At 42.6% G+C, this 21,602-nt stretch overlaps 1 pseudogene; it reads right to left on the reverse strand.

Moving 5' to 3' along the window:
* Nucleotides 1–7,097: 7,097 nt before the first annotated feature.
* Nucleotides 7,098–9,484, reverse strand: LOC123428658 (annotated as a pseudogene).
* Between the last annotated feature and the right edge of the window lie 12,118 nt (nt 9,485–21,602).

A 21,602-nucleotide genomic window follows, 5' to 3' on the forward strand; every position in this document is an offset into this window, starting at 1 on the left:
ATGGATATCTCTATCTATCTTGATCTTCAATACAATGATCATCAAATCTTCACTTTGATCTATCCAGTGTAATTCTTTTGTATGGTGTGTTTGTTCGGACCCGATGAATTGTGGGTTTTTGTTCGGATTATTCATGAAAAGTATTTGAGTATTCTCCGAGTTTTATGATTCTTATTCGCATGATCATCATAGATTTGTAATTCTCTCTGATTTATTGAATTGATTTGGCCAAGTAGTTTTGTATTTCTTCATTGAGAGGGGTGCATTGTAGTGGGTTCAACCTGACGAGTTCTATATCCCAGTGACGGAAGGGGGCAAGTTGCGTCTTTGTGTTGTTGCCACTATGGATAAAAGGATGGGGTTTATTCATATTGGTTCAGTTTACTTTGTCTACATCATGTCATTGTTCTCCGAGCATTACTCTATTTGTCATGAACTTAATACGTGGAGAGCCAGGCATAGAAGCGCTCTTTGAAGTCGAGTAGTAGTAGTAGGTGCAGGCAGGAGTCGGCCTATTTGCTTATGGACGTGATGCTTATATACACATGATCATTGCCGTGAAAATCGCATGACTATCCATTGTTCTATCAATTGACCAACAATAATTTGTTTACCCACCATATGTTGCTTTCATGAGAGATGCTACTAGAGAACACTATGCCCCCTGGTCTATTCACTTATATATTCAAAAAACTTATATTTTCCTCTCTGTTATTATGTATCTTTTATTTTATTTTGCAAGTTACAGTTATCTATACACCTCATTTGCTTGCAAATAACAAGATCAAGAGGATTGACAATCCTCTTGCCCGCGTTGGGTGCAAGTTGTTTTCTCTTTTGTGTGTGACCGTTGAAGATGGTTGAGAATTGATATTCCTATTGATTCGATAAACCTTGGTTACCCGTATTATGATGCAATTACCTGTTCCTCTTCATGGAAAACCGAACGCAGATCCAAGTATCACACCCCTTCTGCCAAAGTGAAGTTCGCATTATCCAGTAATAGCATTTGTTGTTGACTGGAATAGGAAAAACTCTTGGCCTGAACATGTCTCCCATTAGCCAAGATGTCGCTAAACGAGAATTTGCAAAGCCGTGAGCTATCCAGGTAAGACATGAGTATCACACACTCTCTGAATCAACCAAGATGTGCATCACGCTATCACACACACACTAAGTGTACCATCTTGAGTCGGAAGGAGCAGCAAATTTTCAGCCATAGTGTATGACTTCGGCTGAGTTTGAAGCAACCAAGTTCCTCCTTGTGAGTGCACTATGTAGCCTAGATAAAATTGTATGCCTTGGTAGTTCACATTCTCCCTAGGAATTGCTTCTGGTCCCAAAATGGTAAGATAACCTCCATGTGCAACAACCGTTCCAATGCAATATGCTTCATGTATCGTTGTTATCGTGTAAGTTGCTTATTTGGACTGATTAGCATCAGCAGTTGCACGATCCGGAGGGCACCCAGACTGCAGCTTTGCACCCAGCAAACAACAAAAGACTCTTCCATAGAATTCAACCGACGTAAGAAACTGAACATGGCTCCTTAGGATAACCTGGAATTGAATTGTATTTGAGTGACGACCATGGTCTTGGCTTCAATATGGGCCCCATTTGTCTGATTCATAGTCACAAAGGCTGCAACCATGGTTTCCACTATAGTTCATCTTCTTGCAATTCCTCATTGGGCAACATGATGTCCTTGGTGTCATTGCCCAACATAGTTGTATGTTCGGGGAAGGTGTCGACAATGGTCATGGGCGATGAAGGTGTGATGGCTGGATGGAGAACCAACTTGGAATGCTTGGTGTTGCCAAGGGAGAATTTCATTAAACGCCTAGTCAGCGTCCACACAGCATGGTCATTGGGGACGATGAGGTTGACACAGTAGTACATCTTGTTCATCACCGGTTTGAAGGTGTTGACAGAGAGCGCATTGAGCTCAATCACATCAGCCTTAGGGTCACCACAGGAGGAACAACCTCATCAGTGGTAGAATAGGTACTCATGCCGATGGAGGGTGTTTCTCGCGCGGGTGTGAGCTGCTCGAGCTGCTTGTCATTGAGGTCGACAGCAGACTCATGGTGGATGATGGTGGCGGCGACTTGGTGTGAGTCCTCTGTCAAACATGTGACGGGCGCCATCACGACGCGAGCACGGGACGCGTCGGGCATAAGCTCGAGGACTCTTGGGCCTTGTTAGTGGGGCGAAAGACGTCGGGGATGGGCGCCGACTTCTTGTTAGGTCATATTTATCTCTCGGTGTTTTTTGTGATTGATGACAATGTTTTCGTGGCCTAATCGTGTGCATTAAGCCTTTCAGAGAATTATTGATATGGCACAAGACGATTATAGCCCCTCAATGTATAATAGTGAAGACGGTTTCTTTCATATGTTTCATTTTTGGTGGAATTGAGTCGTAGGATAACCGTAATATTAAGAGGGGTCCACGTCGTAAAGGTTTGGGTGGAATCAACACGTACACTTTAATTTGCACCCATGTTCCTTTCCTGCATTAATGGAATTTCTCCTCCATGCCCCTATTCTCGTTTTGAAGGTCGTAAGAGGTAGTACCACTCCATCAAGCGGTAGTACTGCCCTAGTGCGATAGTACCGTTCGATACTACCGGCTAACCTTTTGTTTCCTTGAAACTTCCTTTTAGTTTAAGTGATAGTAGGGCTGGTAGTGCGGTGTGGTAGTACCGCCCATCACTACCACACAACTACCGCCTAAGCTTATGTAGTCTCAGGACTTTGAGTCGGTTGGGGAGGTAGTTGTCCCAGTAGTAATAAGCGGTAGTACCACCCTCACGTGGTAGTACCGATCGCTACTACCGGCTAACCTTCTAAACTCCATTACCTCGGCGGACTCATGGGCGGCAGTAGGGCGAGGCACTACTGCCTTCGGGCGGTAGTACCACTCCTAGTAGTAGTAGGACCGCTTCCACGGTACTGCTCCGCTCTGCCTCTCCCCTGATTCTGAAGGACACTACACTGCACCCCTAGTGGTAGTATCTTTGAGGCGAGCATTATTACATCTCTGATATGTCCATTTTGCATCATGCTTTTATATTGATATTGGTCGCATTATGGGCTGTTATTACACATTATGGTACAATACTTATGCCTTTTCTCTCTTATTTTATAAGGCTTACATGAAGAGGAAGAATGTCGGCAGCTGGAATTCTGGGCTGGAAAAGGAGCAAGTTTGAGATACCTATTCTGCACAACTCCAAAAGCCGTGAAAATCAGCGAGGAATTATTTTGGAATATATAAAAATACTGGGCGGAAGAAATACTGGAGGGGAGCCACCACGAGGTCACGAGCCTGCCAGGCGCGCCCCAGCCCCCTGGCGTGCCTGGGGGGCTCGTGGGCCCCCTGTTACCCCTCCGGCTCCCATCTTCTGCTATATGGAGGGTTTCGTCCCAGAAAAAATCAAGAGAGAGCTTTCGGGAAGAAACGCCGCCGCCACGAGGCGGAACTTGAGCAGAACCAATCTAGAGCTCCGACAGGGCCGTCCTGTCGGGGAAACTTCCCTCCCGGAGGGGGAAATCATCGCCATCATCATCACCAACACTCCTCTCATTGGAGGGAACTCATCTCCATCAACATGTTCATCAGCACCATCTAATCTCCAAACCCTAGTTCATCTCTTGTACCCAATCTCCGTCTCGCAACTCCGATTGGTACTTGTAAGGTTGCCAGTAGTCTTAATTACTCCTTGTAGTGGATGCTACTTGGATTACTTGGTGGAAGATCATATGTTCAGATCCTTAATGCTATTCAATACCTCTTTGATCATAAACATAATTATGCTTTGTGAGCAGTTACCTTTGTTCCTGAGGACATGGGATAAGTCTTGCTATAAGTAGTCATGTGAATTTGGTATTCGTTCGATATTTTGATGCGTTGTATGTTGTCTTTCCTCTAGTGGTGTTATGTGAACGTCGACTACATGACACTTCACCATTATTTGCACCTAGAGGAAGGTATTCGGAAGTAATAAGTAAATGATGAGTTGCTTGAGTGACAGAAGCTTAAACCCTAGTATATGTGTTGCTTCGCAAGGGGCTGATTTGGATCCACCAGTTTATTGCTATGGTTAGACTTTGTCTTAATTCTTCTTTCGTAGTTGTGGATGCTTGCGAGAGGGGTTAATCATAAGTGGGATGTTTGTCCAAGTAAGGACAGGACCCAAGCACCGGTCCACCCACATATCAAACTATCAAAGTAGCGAACATGAATCATATGAACATGATGAAAACTAGCTTGACAGAAATTCCCATGTGTCCTCGGGAGCGCTTTACCTTATATAAGAGTTCGTCCAGGCTTGTTGATACGTCCATTTTGCATCATATTTTCATGTTGATATTTATCGCTTCTTGGGCTGTTATTTCACTTCACGGTACAATACTTATGCCTTTTCTCTCTTATTTTGCAAGGTTTACATGAAGAGGGAGAATGCCGGCAACTAGAATTCTGGCCTGAAAGTGGAGCAAAGTTGAGATACCTATTCTGCGCAACTCCAAACGCCGTAAAAATCAACAAGGATTTTTTCCGGATTTATAAAAAATACCGGGCCGAAGAATCGCCAGAGGGGCGCCAGCAGGTGGCCACAAGCCTGCACGGCACGGCCACCCCCCAGGCCGCGTCATGAGGGCTTGTGGGCATCCTGCTGGCCCAGTGGCCCCCCTCTTCTGCTATATGAAGGGTTTCGTCCAGAAAAAAAATCAGAGAGGATCTTTTTCGTGCATTCGTCGCTGCCACGAGGCGGAACTTGAGCAGAACCAATCTAGAGCTCCGGCAGGACGATCCTGCCGGGGAAACTTCCCTCTCGGAGGGGGAAATCGTCGCCATCGTCATCACCAACACTCCTCTCATCGGAGGGGACTCATCACCATCAACATCTTCATCAGCACCATCTCATCTCCAAACCCTAGTTCATCACTTGTAACCAATCTCCGTCTCGCGACTCCGATTGGTACTTGTAAGGTTGCTAGTAGTGTTAATTACTCGTTGTAGTTGATGCTAGTTGGATTATTTGGTGGAAGAGTTTATGTTCAGATCCTTGATGCTACTCATTACCTCTCTGGTCATGAATATTATTATGCTTTGTGAGTAGTTATTTTTGTTCCTGAGGACATGGGATAAGTCATGCTAGTAGTAGTCATGTGAATTTGGTATTCGTTCTATATTTTGATGTGTTGTATGTTGTTTTTCCTCTAGTGGTGTTATGTGAACGTCGACTACATAACACTTCACCATTATTTGGGCCTAGAGGAAGGCAGTGGGAAGTAGTAAGTAGATGATGGGTTGCTAGAGTGACACAAGCTTAAACCCTAGTTTATGCGTTACTTCGTAAGGGGCTGATTTGATCCACTAGTTTAATGCTATGGTTAGACTTTGTCTTAATTCTTCTTTCGTAGTTGTGAATGCTTGCGAGAGGGGTTAATCATAAGTGGGATGCTTGTCCAAGTAAGGGCAGTACCCAAGCACTGGTCCACCCACATATCAAACTATCAAAGTAACGAACGCGAATCATATGAACATGATGAAACTAGCATGACAGAAATTCACGTGTGTCCTCGGGAGCGTTTTTCCTCCTATAAGACTTTGTCCAGGCTTGTCCCTTGCTACAAAAGGGATTGGGCCACTTCTCTGCACCGTTGCTACTTTTGTTACTTGTTGCTTGCTACGAATCATCTCACCACACAATCACTTGTTACCGACAATTTCAGTGCCTGTAGATTTTACCTTGCTGAAAACCACTTGTCAGATCCTTCTGCTCCTCGTTGGGTTCGACACTCTTACTTATTGAAAGGACTATGATTGATCCCCTATACTTGTGGGTCATCACTTGTCCCTTGCTACAAAAGGGATTGGGCCATCTTGCTGCACCTTTGTTACTATTGTTACTTGTTACCCGTTACGAATTATCTTATCCCGCAACTATCTGTTACCGATAATTTCATTGCTTGCAGAGAATACCTTGCTGAAAACCACTTTTCATTTCCTTCTGCTCCTTGTTGGGTTCGACGCTCTTACTTATCGAAAGGACTACGATAGATCCCCTATACTTGTGGGTCATCAAGACTCTTTTCTGGCGCCGTTGCCGGGGAGTGAAGCGCCTTTGGTGAGTGGAATTTGGTAAGGAAACATCTATATAGTCTGCTGAAATTTATTGTCACTTGTCACTATGGAAACTAATCCTTTTGGGGCTTGTTCGGGGTACCTTCACCTCGACCGGAAGCACAAAGAGTTGCTCCTCAACCTACTGCACCTATTGAAAATATTTATTATGAAATTCCTTTGGGTATGCTAGAGAAACCGTTCGCTAATCCTTTTACACGAGATGGAACATCACATCCCGACTTGCGTCTAATCTATGTAGATGAAGTTTGTGGTTTATTTAAGCTTGTAGGTTTGCCCGAGGATGAGATCAAGAAGAAGGTCTTTCCCTTATCTTTGAGGGATAAAGCATTGACATGGTAGAGGCTATGTGATGATACTGGATCATGGAACTACAACCGATTGAAATTGGAATTTCATCAAAAGTTTTATCCTATGCATTTGGTACATCGTGATCGGAATTATATCTATAATTTTTGTCCTCGTGATAGAGAAAGTATCGCTCAAGCTTGGGGGAGGCTTAAGTCAATGTTATATTCATGCCCCAGCCATGAGCTCCCTAGAGAAATTATTATTATGAACTTTTATGCTCGACTTTCTCATGACAATCGCAACATGCTTGACACTTCTTCACCGGTTCTTTTATGAAGAGAGATATTGATTTCAAATGGGATTTATTGGAAAGAATTAAATGCAACTCTGAAGATTGGGAGTTCAATGAAGGTAAGGAGTCAGGTATGAATCTTAAGTTCGATTGCGTTAAATCCTTCGTTGAAACAAATACTTTTCGTGATTTTAACGCTAAACATGGACTTGACTCTGAGATAGTAGCTTCTTTATGTGAATCAATTTTTTAGTGTAAGACAGTAGGAAAGACTCCTACTGCATGTATATATAAACAAGCTGACAATGTTACATGTACATGAGGGGGGAAGGGGGGTTGGGTGGGGTGGTGGTGGAGGGTTTTACACTACTAGAGGAGGGATCAGCAAAGAAGCAACAATGTTGTCCACTAGATGTACCTTGCTAGATGGCACCCTATGTCTAAGGTTGGAAAATTCCTTTACAAATCTATGTCTCCAAGAGTCTAGGGAAGGTGTCACATTCTCAAAACATTTGTTGTTTCTTTCTTTCCACAAACTCCAAGCTGCCACCACGAAGGACTCCATGAACATCTTTCGGGGATATATCATCTTCTGGTGTTGCAACACCTCCAGTCTATGATCAAACGCGACCCATCTGATCCCTAATAGCTCCCATCAACTTTTGCTGAACCCACATCCAAAGAAAAGATGTTCAAGCATCTCCTCTATATTGCGGCCACACAGTAGACAATCCAACGTGGAGCCTATATTATAGTGTCTTCTTTTGAGCATATTTCTTGTGTTAAGCCTATCCATGAGTAGGAACCAACCAAACACCTTGATATTCGGTGTGCATTTCGATTTCCACAGCCAGTCGTAGGCTGCATGGGCAACCACCCCTTTGAAGCAGAACCTATGATATTCCGATGTATTGAAATCATCGGCCCCCCATGCGCATGTCCATTTATCTGCATTAGGGTTGGGCGCCCTCTCGCATATTTCTGGCATTAGCCGCTTGACTTCATCGTGAGCCTGCATCGAGAGCGGTAGCAGGAACCTCTCCTGCAACGATTGCGTGCTCAGGAAGTCGTGGACGGATGCATCCTCACAGCCAGCGAAAGAGAATGCTCGGGGAACTTGTCTTCATATACCGCATTGTTCCAACCATCTTTCCAAAACAGCGCGGATCGGCCGTTGCTAGTCTGGACTCTGGTCACCCCCCTAAACAGAGGCATGAGTTTAGCCAGCTCCCGCCACCAAAAGGACCCACACGGTCCCCGTACATGCGGCATTTCATCCACATAATGTGTGTTCCAGGTCAGAGAGACCCAGGGAACATCATGATGATTATAGAACTTGTGCAGCATCTTCAGAAGCATGGCATCATTTTGTAATCGGAGGCTTAGAACCCCCAAGTCCACCATTATGTTTGGGCTTACACACTGCCTCCCAGGCTACAAGCGCATTGCTTTTGAAACCATCCTTCACCTTCTTCCTCCATAGACACCTCCTTCTTATCTTATCGACCTGTTCCACAATCGTCGGCGGGATCCGGAGCGTCCCCATGGGGAAGATGAGAATCGATGTAATGAGGGAGTTCATTAGGGCTAGCTTGCCCGCATACGACATCATTGACATTGTCGTCGTTATCTTCCTTTCTGCCTTACAAACCAGTGGGGTCATGTCCAAAACCGTGGGTTTTGATGTGCCCAGCGGTAGTCCCAGGTACGTGAATGGCATAGAGGCCCTCGCGCATCCGAAAATCTTCACAATATCTTCACTTTCGTTGGGGGACAGGTTGATGGGGTTCAACGTCGACTTTTGATAGTTGATCTTCAGCCCGATGGTTCCAGCATAGTCATCTAGGATGCCTTTCATCTTAGCGGCTTGGACAGTACAAGCTGGCATCACAATGATCGTGTCGTCAGCGTATTGAATCACTGGGAAATCCCATTTCCTCGGGGGTCTATCGGATTTGTAAGAACCCCATCCATCATCGCTTTGTTGATCACAGTTTGGAGTAGATCTGCAGCTAAAACAAATATCAGAGGGGAGAGGGGATCTCCTTGTCTGACCCCGCATCTGCACGGAAACTGTCGTCCAGGAACTCCATTCAACAGCACTGATGACTTCCCTGAGGAGAAAATGCACTTTATCCAACTAATCCATCTCGAGTTAAAGCCCATATGTTTCATGATGTCAATCATCGCCGAGTGTTCAACTGTATCAAATGCTTTGGCGAAGTCAAGCTTAAGTAGCACTATCTTTTTCCAAGACTCTTGGCATTGGTGGATGTATTCAAACGCCCACGCCAGACAGTCATGGATCAATCTCCCCCTGAGAAAACCATATTGATTACGGTGTACAATTCGCAAGATGATCTTCTGAAGTCGTTGGGCGAGGATCTTAGTGATCATCTTAAGACAACAGTTAAGCAGCGTGATCGGCCTGTAACCATTAACTGTTTCAGGCGAGGACAACTTCGGGATCAGTGTGATATATCCATAGTTGAGGGATTCTAGGTTAAGCGAGCCCTTGTGGAATTCTTCTCTGAGTCCATAGAAATCTTTTTGGATGATTGACCAGCAAGCCTTCAGAAATGCTCCATTAAACCCATCTGGCCCTGGTGCTCGATCTACTCGCATTTGTTTGACGACATCATCAATCTCTGATTTTTCAAAAGGAACAGTGAGTGTATCAAAGTCAATCTCTGATCTTAGGAGCGATGTGAGGTCGAACCGTATGTCGGGTGGTCTGGACGCACCCATTCTATCTCTATATGTTTCAAATAAAACACCCTCTTTGTCCTTGTGATCTTCGACTACATTGCCATCCATAGTTTTAAGTGTAGTTACGCAATTGCGTCCATATCTTTCGGTCGCAATTGATTGGAAGAACTTGGTGTTTTCATCTCCAAATTTGATCCACCTAACCGTGCATCGTTTACTCCAGTATTCCTTCTGGTATTGCAATAGCCTAATGATGTGTGATTTGAGGATCGACCTGCATCGTTTACTCCAGTATTCGCTTCTTTATGTGAATCATTTGCAGCTCATATTAATCTCCCTAAGGAGAAGTAGTTTAAATATCATCCGCCCATAGAAGTTAATGTAGTAAAACCCAATCTAGTGGAAGAGAAAGTTATTGCTTATAATGATTCTATTGTTCCTAGTGCTTACATTGAGAAACCACCTCTCCCTGTTAGAATAAAGGATCATGCTAAAGCTTCAACTGTGATACGTAAGGGCTACATTAGAACACCCACACCCCCTCAGCAAATTAAAGTTGAACCTAGTATTGCTATTATTAAAGATCTCTTGGCCGATAATGTTGATGGGCATGTTATCCAATTCTATGAAGCTGCTGCTAGAATTGCTAAACCTCATGCTAGAGACAAACATAAACCTGTTGTTGGCATGGTTGTTGGTTCTGTTAAGATAGGAGATCATTGTTATCATGGTTTATGTGACATGGGTGCTAGTGTTAGTGCAATACCTCAATCTTTATATAATGAAATTAAAGATGAGATTGCACCTGTCGAGATGCAATTTATTAATGTTACTATTAAACTTGCTAATAGAGATACTATATGCCATGTGGGAATTGTTAAAGATGTTGAAGTCTTGTGTGGTAAAACTAAGTATCCTACTGATTTTGTCGTTCTTGCTACCACACAAGATAGCTTTTGTCCCATCATATTTGATAGACTTTTCCTCAATACTGTTAATGCTCAAATTGATTGTGAGAAACAAACTGTTACTGTTGGCTTTGGAGGTGTGTCACATGAATTTAATTTTTCTAAGTTTGGTAGACAACCTCATGAAAAATAATTGTCTACTAAGGATGAAATTATTGCTCTTGCTTCTATTGTTGTGCCTCCTACTGATCCTTTAGATCAATACTTGCTTGAACATGAAAATGATATGCATATGGATGAAAGGAATGAGATAGATAGAGTTATCTTTGAACAATGTCCTATCCTTAAGAATAATTTGCCTGTTGAATTACTTGGAGATCCGCCTCCACCAAAGGGCGATCCCGTGTTTGAGCTTAAACAATTACCTGATACTCTTAAGTATGCTTATCTTGATGAAAAAGAGATATATCCTGTTATTATTAGTGCTAACCTTTCAGAGCATGAAGAAAAGAAATTATTGAAAACTCTGAGGAAGCACCGTGCGGCTATTGGATATACTCTTGATGATCTTAAGGGCATTAGTCCCACTCTATGCCAGCATAAAACTAAAACTGATCCTGATTCCAAACCAGTTGTCGATCATCAACGAAGATTAAATCCTAAGATGAAAGAGGTGGTAAGAAAAGAAATACTAAAGCTCCTGGAAGCATGTATAATTTATCCTGATGCTCATAGTGATTGGGTAAGTCCGGTGCATTGTGTCCCTAAGAAGGGAGGTATTACTGTTGTCCCTAGTGATAAAGATGAATTGGTCCAACAAAGAATTGTTACTGGCTATAGAATGGTAATTGATTTTAGGAAAATAAATAAAACTACTAAGAAAGATCATTACCCTTTACCTTTTATTGATCAAATTCTAGAAAGATTGTCTAAACATACACACTTTTGCTTTCTAGATGGTTATTTTGGTTTCTCCCAAATACGTGTTGCACAATCTGATCAGGAGAAAACCACTTTTACTTGCCCTTTCGGTACCTTTGCTTATAGACGTATGCCTTTTGGTTTATGTAATGCACCTGCTACCTTTCAAAGATTTATGATGGCTATATTCTCTGACTTTTGTGAAAAGATTGTTGAGGTTTTCATGGATGATTCTCCATTTACGGATCTTCTTTTGATGATTGCTTGAGCAACCTTGATCGAGTTTTGCAGAGATGTAAAGATACTAACCTTGTTTGAATTGGGAGAAGTGCCACTTTATGGTTAATTAAGGCATTGTCTTGGGACATAAAATTTCTGAAAGAGGTATTGAAGTCGATAAGGCTAAAGTTGATGCGATCGAGAAAATGCCATGCCCTTCAGACATTAAAGGTATAAGAATTTCTTTGGTCATGTTGGTTTCTATAGAAGGTTTATTAAAGACTTCTCTAAGATTTCTAGGCCTCTCACCAATCTCTTGCAAAAAGATATTCCATTTGTTTTTTATGATGATTGTGAAGAAGCATTAGAAATACTTAAGAAGGCCTTGATAAATGCACCTATTGTTCAACCACCTGATTGGAACCTACCTTTTGAAATTATGTGTGATACTAGTGATTATGATGGTGGTGCTGTTCTAGGACAAAGAGTTGATAAGAAATTAAATGTTATTCATTATGCTAGTAAAACTCTACAAAGTGCCCAAAGAAACTATGCTACTACTAAAAAAGAATTTTTAGCAGTTGTGTTTGCATGTGATAAGTTCATATCTTATATTGTTGATTCCAAAGTTACTGTTCACACTGATCATGCTTCTATTAAATATCTCATGGAAAAGAAAGATGCTAAACCTAGACTTATTAGATGGGTTCTCTTGCTACAAGAATTTGATTTTCATATTGTTGATAGGAAGGGTGCTGAGAACCCCGTAGCAGATAACCTGTCTAGGTTAGAGAATGTTCGTGATGACCCACAACCTATTGATGATAGCTTTCTTGATGAACAATTGAATGTCATCAACCTTGAATGACGCAGTACACCATGGTATGCTGATTATGCTAATTATATTGTTGCTAAATATAAACCACTTAGTTTCACATGCCAACAAAAGAAAAAGTTCTTTTATGATTTGAGACATTACTTTTGGGATGATCCTCACCTTTATAAAGAAGGAGTAGATGGTGTTATTAGACGTTGTGTACCTGAGCATGAACAGGGACAGATCCTACAGAAGTGTCACTCCGAGGCTTACGGAGGACACCATGTGGGAGATAGAACTGCACACAAGGTATTGCAATCCGGTTTTTATTGGCCTACTCTCTTCAAGGATGCTCGTAAGTTTGTCTTTTCTTGTGATGAATGTCAAAGAAAAGGTAATATCAGTAAAAGTTGGGAAATGCCTATGAATTATTCACTTGTTATTGAACCATTTGATGTTTGGGGTTTTGATTTTATGGGACCTTTTCCAAAGTCCAACGGGTATACTCATATTCTAGTTGTTGTTGATTACGTTACTAAGTGGGTAGAAGCTATTCCAACTAGTAGTGCGGATCATAACACCTCTATTAATATGCTTAAAGAAGTTATTTTTCCTAGATTTGGAGTCCCTAGATATTTAATGACTAATGGTGGTTCACATTTTATTCATGGTGCTTTCCGTAAAATGCTTGCTAAGTATGATATCAACCATAGAATTGCATCTCCTTATCATCCTCAGTCTAGTGGTCAAGTAGAGTTAAATAATAGAGAAATTAAATTAATTTTGCAAAATACTCTTAATAGGTCTAGAAAGAATTGGTCTAAGAAATTTGATGATGCACTGTGGGCTTACAGAACTGCTTATAAGAATCCCATGGGCATGTCTCCGTATAAAATGGTTTACGGTAAAGCATGTCATTTACCTCTTGAGCTAGAGCATAAGGCTTATTGGGCAATCAAAGAGCTCAACTTTGATTTCAAACTTGCTAGTGAGAAGAGGTTATTTGATATTAGCTCACTTGATGAATGGAGAACTCAGGCATATGAAAATGCCAAGTTGTTTAAAGAAAAAGTTAATAGGTGGCATGATAAAAGGATACAAAAACGTGAGTTCAATGTAGGTGATTATGTCTTGCTATACAATTCTCCTTTAAGATTTTTTGCAGGAAACTTCTCTCTAAATGTGAAGGACCTTACATTGTTGAGGAAGTATATCGTTTTGGTGTCATAAAAATCAACAACGCGGAAGGTAATTTTCTGAGAGTTATAAATGGGCAAAGAATCAAGTATTATATCTCAGGTACTCTCATAAATGTTGAAAGCAATATTATTAATACCATAACTCCGGAGGAGTACATAAGGGATATTTACGAGCTTGTTTCAGACTCCAAAAACGAAGAGGTATGTGATACCGTAAGTAAACCGACTCCAAAACTTTTCCAATAGCAATTTTTCTCCGTTTTGGAATATTTAGAAAAATAGAAAAATTTATAGTCCAGAAAGCGCACGAGGAGGTGACAAGCCTGCCATGCGCGCCCCACCCCCCTGGGCGCGCCTGGGGGGCTCGTGAGCACCTCGTGTGTCTCCCGGACTCCGTTTTCTTGTGCAATACTCTTTATGGTCGGTAAAAAAATTCATTATATAATCTACCGAAAGGTCTGACCCTCGTATCACGCAAATATCCTCTGTTTTCGTTTCGAGGTGTTGTGCAAACAGATCCAGATCACTATGGCGTCCCCAAAAGTTCCGAAGGACAAGTTCTTCGAGAAGGTCATCAATCCCTACCTCGCGGAGGTGCTGCAACACCCGCAATCTATCGAGATGCATGAGGGGGTGCTGCACATCCGTGATGTTGAGGGGCCCAAGAGGACCGGAAGTGTAGAGGCGAGGCTCGAAGCAATGGAGCAGCAAGTCTTCAAGTGCCAAGGGATGGTGGAACGCGGACTCAACGCCAACCACATGATGATCATGGAGTTCACCAACAAGCACAAGATCGATGCCAAGGACATCGGGGAGCACCTCTTCAAGCTCTATGACATAATCAATCATCTCCAAGCCCAGATCTACGACCTGTAGAACCAAAATTGTGAGTATGAGTATAGATTTAAAGCAATGCGGTTGGCTGCAGATTTGAGGATTCCGGAGACTCGATCATCTTCCCATGATGGAGAACCTATGCCTTGGAAGACGGAGAATCAACCCCAGACTCCAACAACTCCACCACCATCACCTCTGAAGGAAGACAATTAAACACATGGGTATGGGCACTCCCCTTGGCTTGTGCCAAGCTTGGGGGAGTTGCCCCGGTATCATATCACCATAACATCTTTTGCCTTTACCTTTATCTTAGTTCGATCATTTTTGGTAATATCTTTATCTAGTAGAATAAAGTTCTTAGTACGATCTAGGCTTGAGTTTTGCTTTGTGTTACCCCCAATGTAATCGAGTTCGTGAGTTATATAATAAAGAGTGTTTTAGTTAAGGGCTTTGCTTCATGCCATGATCTAAAGAAAAGAATAATAATAGAACAAAAGCATGAAAGATCATGTGATGATCCTATGGGAAGTGGTGGCTTCACATATAAAAAGAATGTTGATTGAAACTTGTTGTGGGTGGACAAACGTAGACCTTGGTCATTGTTGCAATTAATAGGAAGTAATAAAGAAAGAGAGGTTCACATATAAATATATCATCTTTGACATCGTCTATGATTGTGAACACTCATTAAACTATTACATGCTGAGAAGTAGATGTTGGACAAGGAAGACAACATAATGAATTATGTTTGCTTGGTTCCGAACAATGTTATATGACTAGAGATCCCTTAGCATGTGACGCTTGCTTCCACCTCATATCAGCCAAAACTTCCGCACTAAGTAGAGATACTACTTGTGCATCCATAAACCCTCAACCCAGTTTTGCCATGAGAGTCCACCATACCTACCTATGGATTTAATAAGATCCCTCAAGTAAGTTGTCATCGGTGCAAGCAATAAAATTGCTCCCTAAATATGTATGATCTATTAGTGTGTGGAAAATAAGCTTTGTACGAACCTGTGATGAGGAGGACATAAAAGCGACAGACTGCATAATAAAGTTCTTTATCACAGGAGGTAATATAAAGTGACGTTCCTTCACACTAAGAGATCACACATCCAAACCTCAACAGCACATGACAACCTCTGCTTCCCTCTGCGAAGGGCCTGTCTTGTACCTTTACTTTTTATCTTTAAAAGAGTCATGGTGATCGACACCAATTCCTTATTTCGCCATTATCTTGGCAAGCGTCCTGTGCTAGGGAAAGATCTATATTCATATATCAACTTGGAAGTAAGTAATCATGAATTATTATTGTTGACATTACCCTTGAGGTAAATAGTTGGCAAGCGAAACTATATGCCCCTATCTTTCTCTGTGTCCAACTGAAACTTTGATCTCATGAGTACCGCATGAGTTTTAGCAATTGTAGAAGACTAAAAGATGATTGAGTATGTGGATTTGCTTTACAAGCTCTTATTTGACTCTATCCGATGTTATGATAAATTGCAATTGCTTCAATGACTAAAGACTATTGGTTGTTAATTCTCAATAAGGTTCTTGATCCATACTTTACATTGTGAAGGAATTATCACTTTAGCATAAGAGATTATATGACGATATTGTTGTTCTAAATATGATCATGATGCGTGCATGTCTGTATTTTATTTTATCGACTCCTCTATCTCTAAACATGTGGGCTTATTTATTGATCTCGGCTTCCGCTTGAGGACAAGCGAGGTCTAAGCTTGGGGGAGTTGATACGTCCATTTTGCATCATGCTTTTATATTGATATTTATCGCATTATGGGCTGTTATTACATATTATGGTACAATATGTATGCCTTTTCTCTCTTATTTTATAAGGTTTACATGAAGAGGGAGAATGCTGGCAGCTGGAATTCTGGGCTGGAAAAGGAGCAAGTTTGAGATACCTATTCTGCACAACTCCAAAAGCCGTAAAATCAGCGAGGAATTATTTTGGAATATATAAAAATATTCGGTAGAAGAAATAGTGGAGGGGAGCCACCAGGAGGTCACGAGCCTGCCAGACGCGCCCCACCCCCCTGGGCGCGCTTGAAGGGTTCGTGGGCCCCCTGTTACCCCTCCGGCTCCCATCTTCTGCTATATGGAGGGTTTCGTCCCAGAAAAATCAAGAGAGAGTTTCCGGGAAGAAACGCAGCAGCCACGAGGCAGAACTTGAGCAGAACCAATCTAGAGCTCCGGCAGGGCCGTCCTGCCGGGGAAACTTCCCTCCCGGAGGGGGAAATCATCGCAATTGTCATCACCAACACTCCTCTCATCAGAGGGGACTCATATCCATCAACATCTTCATCAGCACCATCTCATCTCCAAACCCTAGTTCATCTCTTGTACCCAATCTCCGTCTCGCGACTCCGATTGGTACTTGCAAGATTGCCAGTAGTGTTAATTACTCCTTGTAGTTGATGCTAGTTGGATTACTTGGTGGAAGATCATATGTTCATATCCTTAATGCTATTCAATACCACTCTGGTCATGAACATAATTATGCTTTGTGAGTAGTTACGTTTGTTCCTGAGGACATGGGATAAGTCTTGCTATAAGTAGTCATGTGAATTTGGTATTCATTCGATATTTTGATGCGTTGTATGTTGTCTTTCCTCTAGTGGTGTTATGTGAATGTCGACTACATGAAACTTCACCATTATTTGGGCCTAAAGGAAGGCATTGGGAAGTAATAAGTAGATGATGGGTTGCTAGAGTGACAGAAGCTTAAACCCTAGTTTATGTGTTGCTTCGCATGGGGCTGATTTGGATCCACCAGTTTAGTGCTATGGTTAGACTTTGTCTTAATTCTTCTTTCGTAGTTGCGGATGCTTGCGAGAGGGGTTAATCATAAGTGAGATGTTTGTCCAAGTAAGTACAGCACCCAAGCACCGGTCCACCCACATATCAAACTATCAAAGTAGCGAACGCGAATCATATGAACATGATGAAAACTAGCTTGACAGAAATTCCCATGTGTCCTCGGGAGCACTTTACCTTATATAAGAGTTCGTACAGGCTTGTCCCTTGCTACAAAAGGGATTGGGCCATCTTGCTTCACCTTTGTTACTATTGTTACTTGTTCCCGTTACGAATTATCTTATCCCGCAACTATCTGTTACCGGTAATTTCAGTGCTTGCAGAGAATACCTTGCTGAAAACCACTTGTCATTTCCTTCTGCTCCTCATTCGGTTCGACACTCTTACTTATCGAAAGGACTATGATAGATCCCCTATACTTGTGGGTCATCACACTCCGGCGGCACTAATGGCTCGAGACCTCGTGTGTTTGCACTGAGTAGCTGGCACATCCGCGCGAGCTGTAGTATCATTCCCGTGAGTGGTAGTATTGCTTGTGTGCAGGCTGAGAAGGGATAACGACTGGATTTGATCCCCCACTATATAAAGGGGGTCTTCTTATCCAAGAATAACACCTCTTCCAACCCTAAGCTCCATTGCTGCTCCAAGCTCTATCTTCGCCCGATCTCTCTCCCTAGCCAACAAAACTTGTTGATCTTCTAGGGTTTCTACACTTCCACCAAGAGAAATTTGATTCCCCCCACTAATCCCTTGAGGATCTTATTACTGTTGGGTGTTTGAGCACCCTAGACAGTCGAAGTCACCTTGAAGCCATAATGTCTACTATGCAACCTTCTCCTTGTAGACGTTGTTGGGCCTCCAAGTGCAGAGGCTTGTAGGACAGTAGCAATTTTCCCTCAAGTGGGTGACCTAAGGTTTATCAATCCACGGGAGGCGTAGGATGAAGATGGTCTCTCTCAAGCAACCCTGCAACCAAATAACAAAGAGTCTCTTGTGTCCCCAACACACCCAATACAATGGTAAGGTTTATAGGTGCACTAGTTCGGCGACGAGATGGTGATACAAGTGCAATATGGATGGTAGATATAGGTTTTTGTAATCTGAAATTACAAAAACAGCAAGGTAACAAGTAAAAAAAGTGAGCACGAACGGTATTGAAATGCGTGGAAACATGGCCTAGGGTTCATACTTTCACCAGTGAAGTTCTCTAAACAATGATAACATAATTGGATCATATAACTAGCCCTCAACATGCAACAAAGAGTCACTCCAAAGTCACTAATAGCGAAGAACAAACGAAGAGATTATTGTCGGGTACGAAACCACCGTAAAGTTATTCTTTCTGATCGATCTATTCAAGAGTTCGTACTACAATAACACCTTAATATACATATCAACCAAGACCCTAATGTCACCTAGATACACCATTGTCACCTCAAGTATCCGTGGGCATGATTATACGATATGCATCACATAATCTCAAAATCATCTATTCAACCAACACATAGAACTTCAAAGAGTGCCCCAAAGTTTCTACTAGAGAGTCAAAATGTGTGCCAACCCCTATGCATAGGATCCCAATGTCACGAACCCGCAAGTTGATCACCAAAACATACATCGAGTACTCAGATGAATCCACGTGTGCCAACCCATATGCATAGGTTCCCAATTGTCACAAACCCGCAAGTTGATCACAGCAGATAGACACGTGCAAGACATACATCAAGTGTTCTCAAAGACTCAATCCGATAAGATAACTTCAAAGGGGAAACTCAATTCATTACAAGAAGGGAGAGGGGGAAGAACATCATAAGATCCAACTATAGTAGCAAAGCCCACGGTACATCGAGATCAATACATCTCAAGAACACGAGAGAGAGAGAGATCAAACACATAGCTACTGGTACATACCCTCAGCCCCAAGGGTGAACTACTCCCTCCTCGTCATGGAGATCGCCGGGATGATGAAGATGGCCACCGGAGATGGATTCCCCCTCCGGCAGGGTGCCGGAACGGGATCCAGATTGGTTTTCTGTGGCTACAGAGGCTTGCGGCGGCGGAACTCCCGATCTAGGTTACTTTTGGGGGGTTTCTGAATTTATAGGAATTTATAGCTGTGGAATTGCGTCAGTTGGGCCCACGAGGAGGTCACAAGCCCGCACGGTGCAACCAGGGGGTAGATCACGCCCCATGGGCTTGTGACTCCCTCATGGCTCTTCTGGCCTTCTTCCAAAGCTTCGGGGGTATCTTTTGGTCCAAAAAAATCATCGTAAAGTTTCATTCCATTTGGACTCCGTCTGAAAAAGAGTCAAAAACACGGAAAAGATAGAAACTGGCACTTGGCACTGAGTTAATAGGTTAGTCCCAAAAAAGATATAAAATAGCATATTCATGCATATAAAACATCCAAATTTGACAAGATAATAGCATGGAACCATCAAAAATTATAGATACGTTGGAGACGTATCAAGCCACAATCCATTGTGGTGAAGCTTCGTGGTGTCATTGGGAGCCTCCAATTTAGTTGTGGAGATAGCCCCAACCTTGTTTGTAAAGGTTTAGTTGCCACCTTCAAAGGGCACCACTAGTGGAATCACGACATCTCGGATTGTGTGAGGGCGTGAGGAGAATACGGTGTCCCTAGTGGATTCTTAGGGAGCATTGTGCCTCCACACCGCTCCAATGGAGAGGTACTTCCCTTCAAAGGGAAGGAACTTTGGTAACACATCCTCGTCTCCATCGGTTCCACTTGTGGTTATCTCTTACCTTTACTTTGTGCAAGCCTTACTTGTGTTGCATCTTTTGCTTGCTTGTATGCGTGTTTTTGTTAGCATCTTATAGGTTGTTCACCTAGTTGCATATCTAGACAACCCATTTCTTGCTAAACCTAACTTGTTAAGAAAATCTAAAATTGGTAGTTGCCTATTCACCCCCCTCTAGTTAACCATATCGACCCTTTCAATTGGTATCAGAGCAACATCTCTTTTAAAGGCTTAACCGCTCAAGTATGGTTGACGTAGTAGGTGACGAAGGGGAGCACTCCGCGGCCGTGTCCGGGACCGTCGTCATCCGTGATGATTTGAATGAGGCCATCGCATCTCTCAAATCATCCATGGTTGATGAGGTCAAGGACATGCTAAATATATTTTTTTGAGAATATTAAACTACTCACCGATGCCAAGGATTTGGTTAATCCAATCCATGCGGAGACGAATGCCCATTCCGCCAAGGAATCGACTAGTACTCAGCTCCCCAAATCCTCTCATGGAGGTAATGGGTTGGGAAGCCATGCCGCAATTGCCCCTCCCTCGTCTATGGTGGACCAGTTCCCTCACCTCATATAAACTCTAATGGCCCCCACCTAAGCTTGATTTGACCAACTTTCCTGATTGGGTTTTTCATATGAAGTCTCATTTGAATCACAGCTCAACACAACTATGGAGAGTGATTGAGCAAGTCTTTCACCCTCATGATCCCAACAACATGACACCAAGAGAAGAAGTGGACAACCAACTCAATGCTTCCGCTTTGTTCATTCTTCAATCCACCTTGCCACCCTAAGAGCTCTCCCACTTGCGCCCGTTCACCATTGTCAAAGATGCATGGGTGAACATCAACTCCTTGTACAAAGGTATATCAAGCATTCAATGATGCATCTTTGAGGTGGTTCTTGATGAAGATGATGAGTTTGTGATGAAGGAATATGAGGACCCAAGGGAGCTCCATATAAGATTGACCACCCTTCCGTCTCTCTTTTGGATCATGGGAGCAAGGAAATGGGTGACACTTGGTTCAAGCACAAGTTCCTCAAAGCCGTCATGCCTTTCAACAAAGGCATTTCTTCCGTGATCTGTCTAAGACCGGACTTCCACTCCTTTTATTCAAGTGAAGTGTTGGATGAGTTCGTTGTAGTGAACATATTGAACAAGATCGTGGACAACGCTCTAGCTCATGTTCAACGATCAAAGAAGCCCAACCTTGCCTTTAAGGCCAAGGCATTCACGAAAGAGGAAGAATAAGAAGAACAAGAGGAGGAGGGTTTCCCCGAAGACACAAAATATGCTTAGCATGAGCACATGGCTCTTGCATCAAGTAAATTTTGGGGCAATAAGAGAAACACCAAGCCCAACTTTTCCAAGAACAACTCAAATGCATCCAAGGGTATGCAGCGGGCGAGAACATGCTACAATTGTGGTAATGTTAGTAACTTTGTTGCACATTTCCCCTATGAGAAGCGAGAAGACAATGGTTGCAAGCTCATTCACAAGGATATTTTCAACTCCACCTCCACCAAGAACAACTTCTCAAGGAGGGTGTTTCCAAAGGGTTGACGGTGCAAGAAGAGTACAACTCCGATGATGATGATGATGACGCAAGTGTTGGAAATATTCCCTAGAGGCAATAATAAA

Source organism: Hordeum vulgare, chromosome 2H, assembly GCF_904849725.1.
Source record: "Hordeum vulgare subsp. vulgare chromosome 2H, MorexV3_pseudomolecules_assembly, whole genome shotgun sequence".
In the NCBI taxonomy this organism is placed as follows: domain Eukaryota; kingdom Viridiplantae; phylum Streptophyta; class Magnoliopsida; order Poales; family Poaceae; genus Hordeum; species Hordeum vulgare.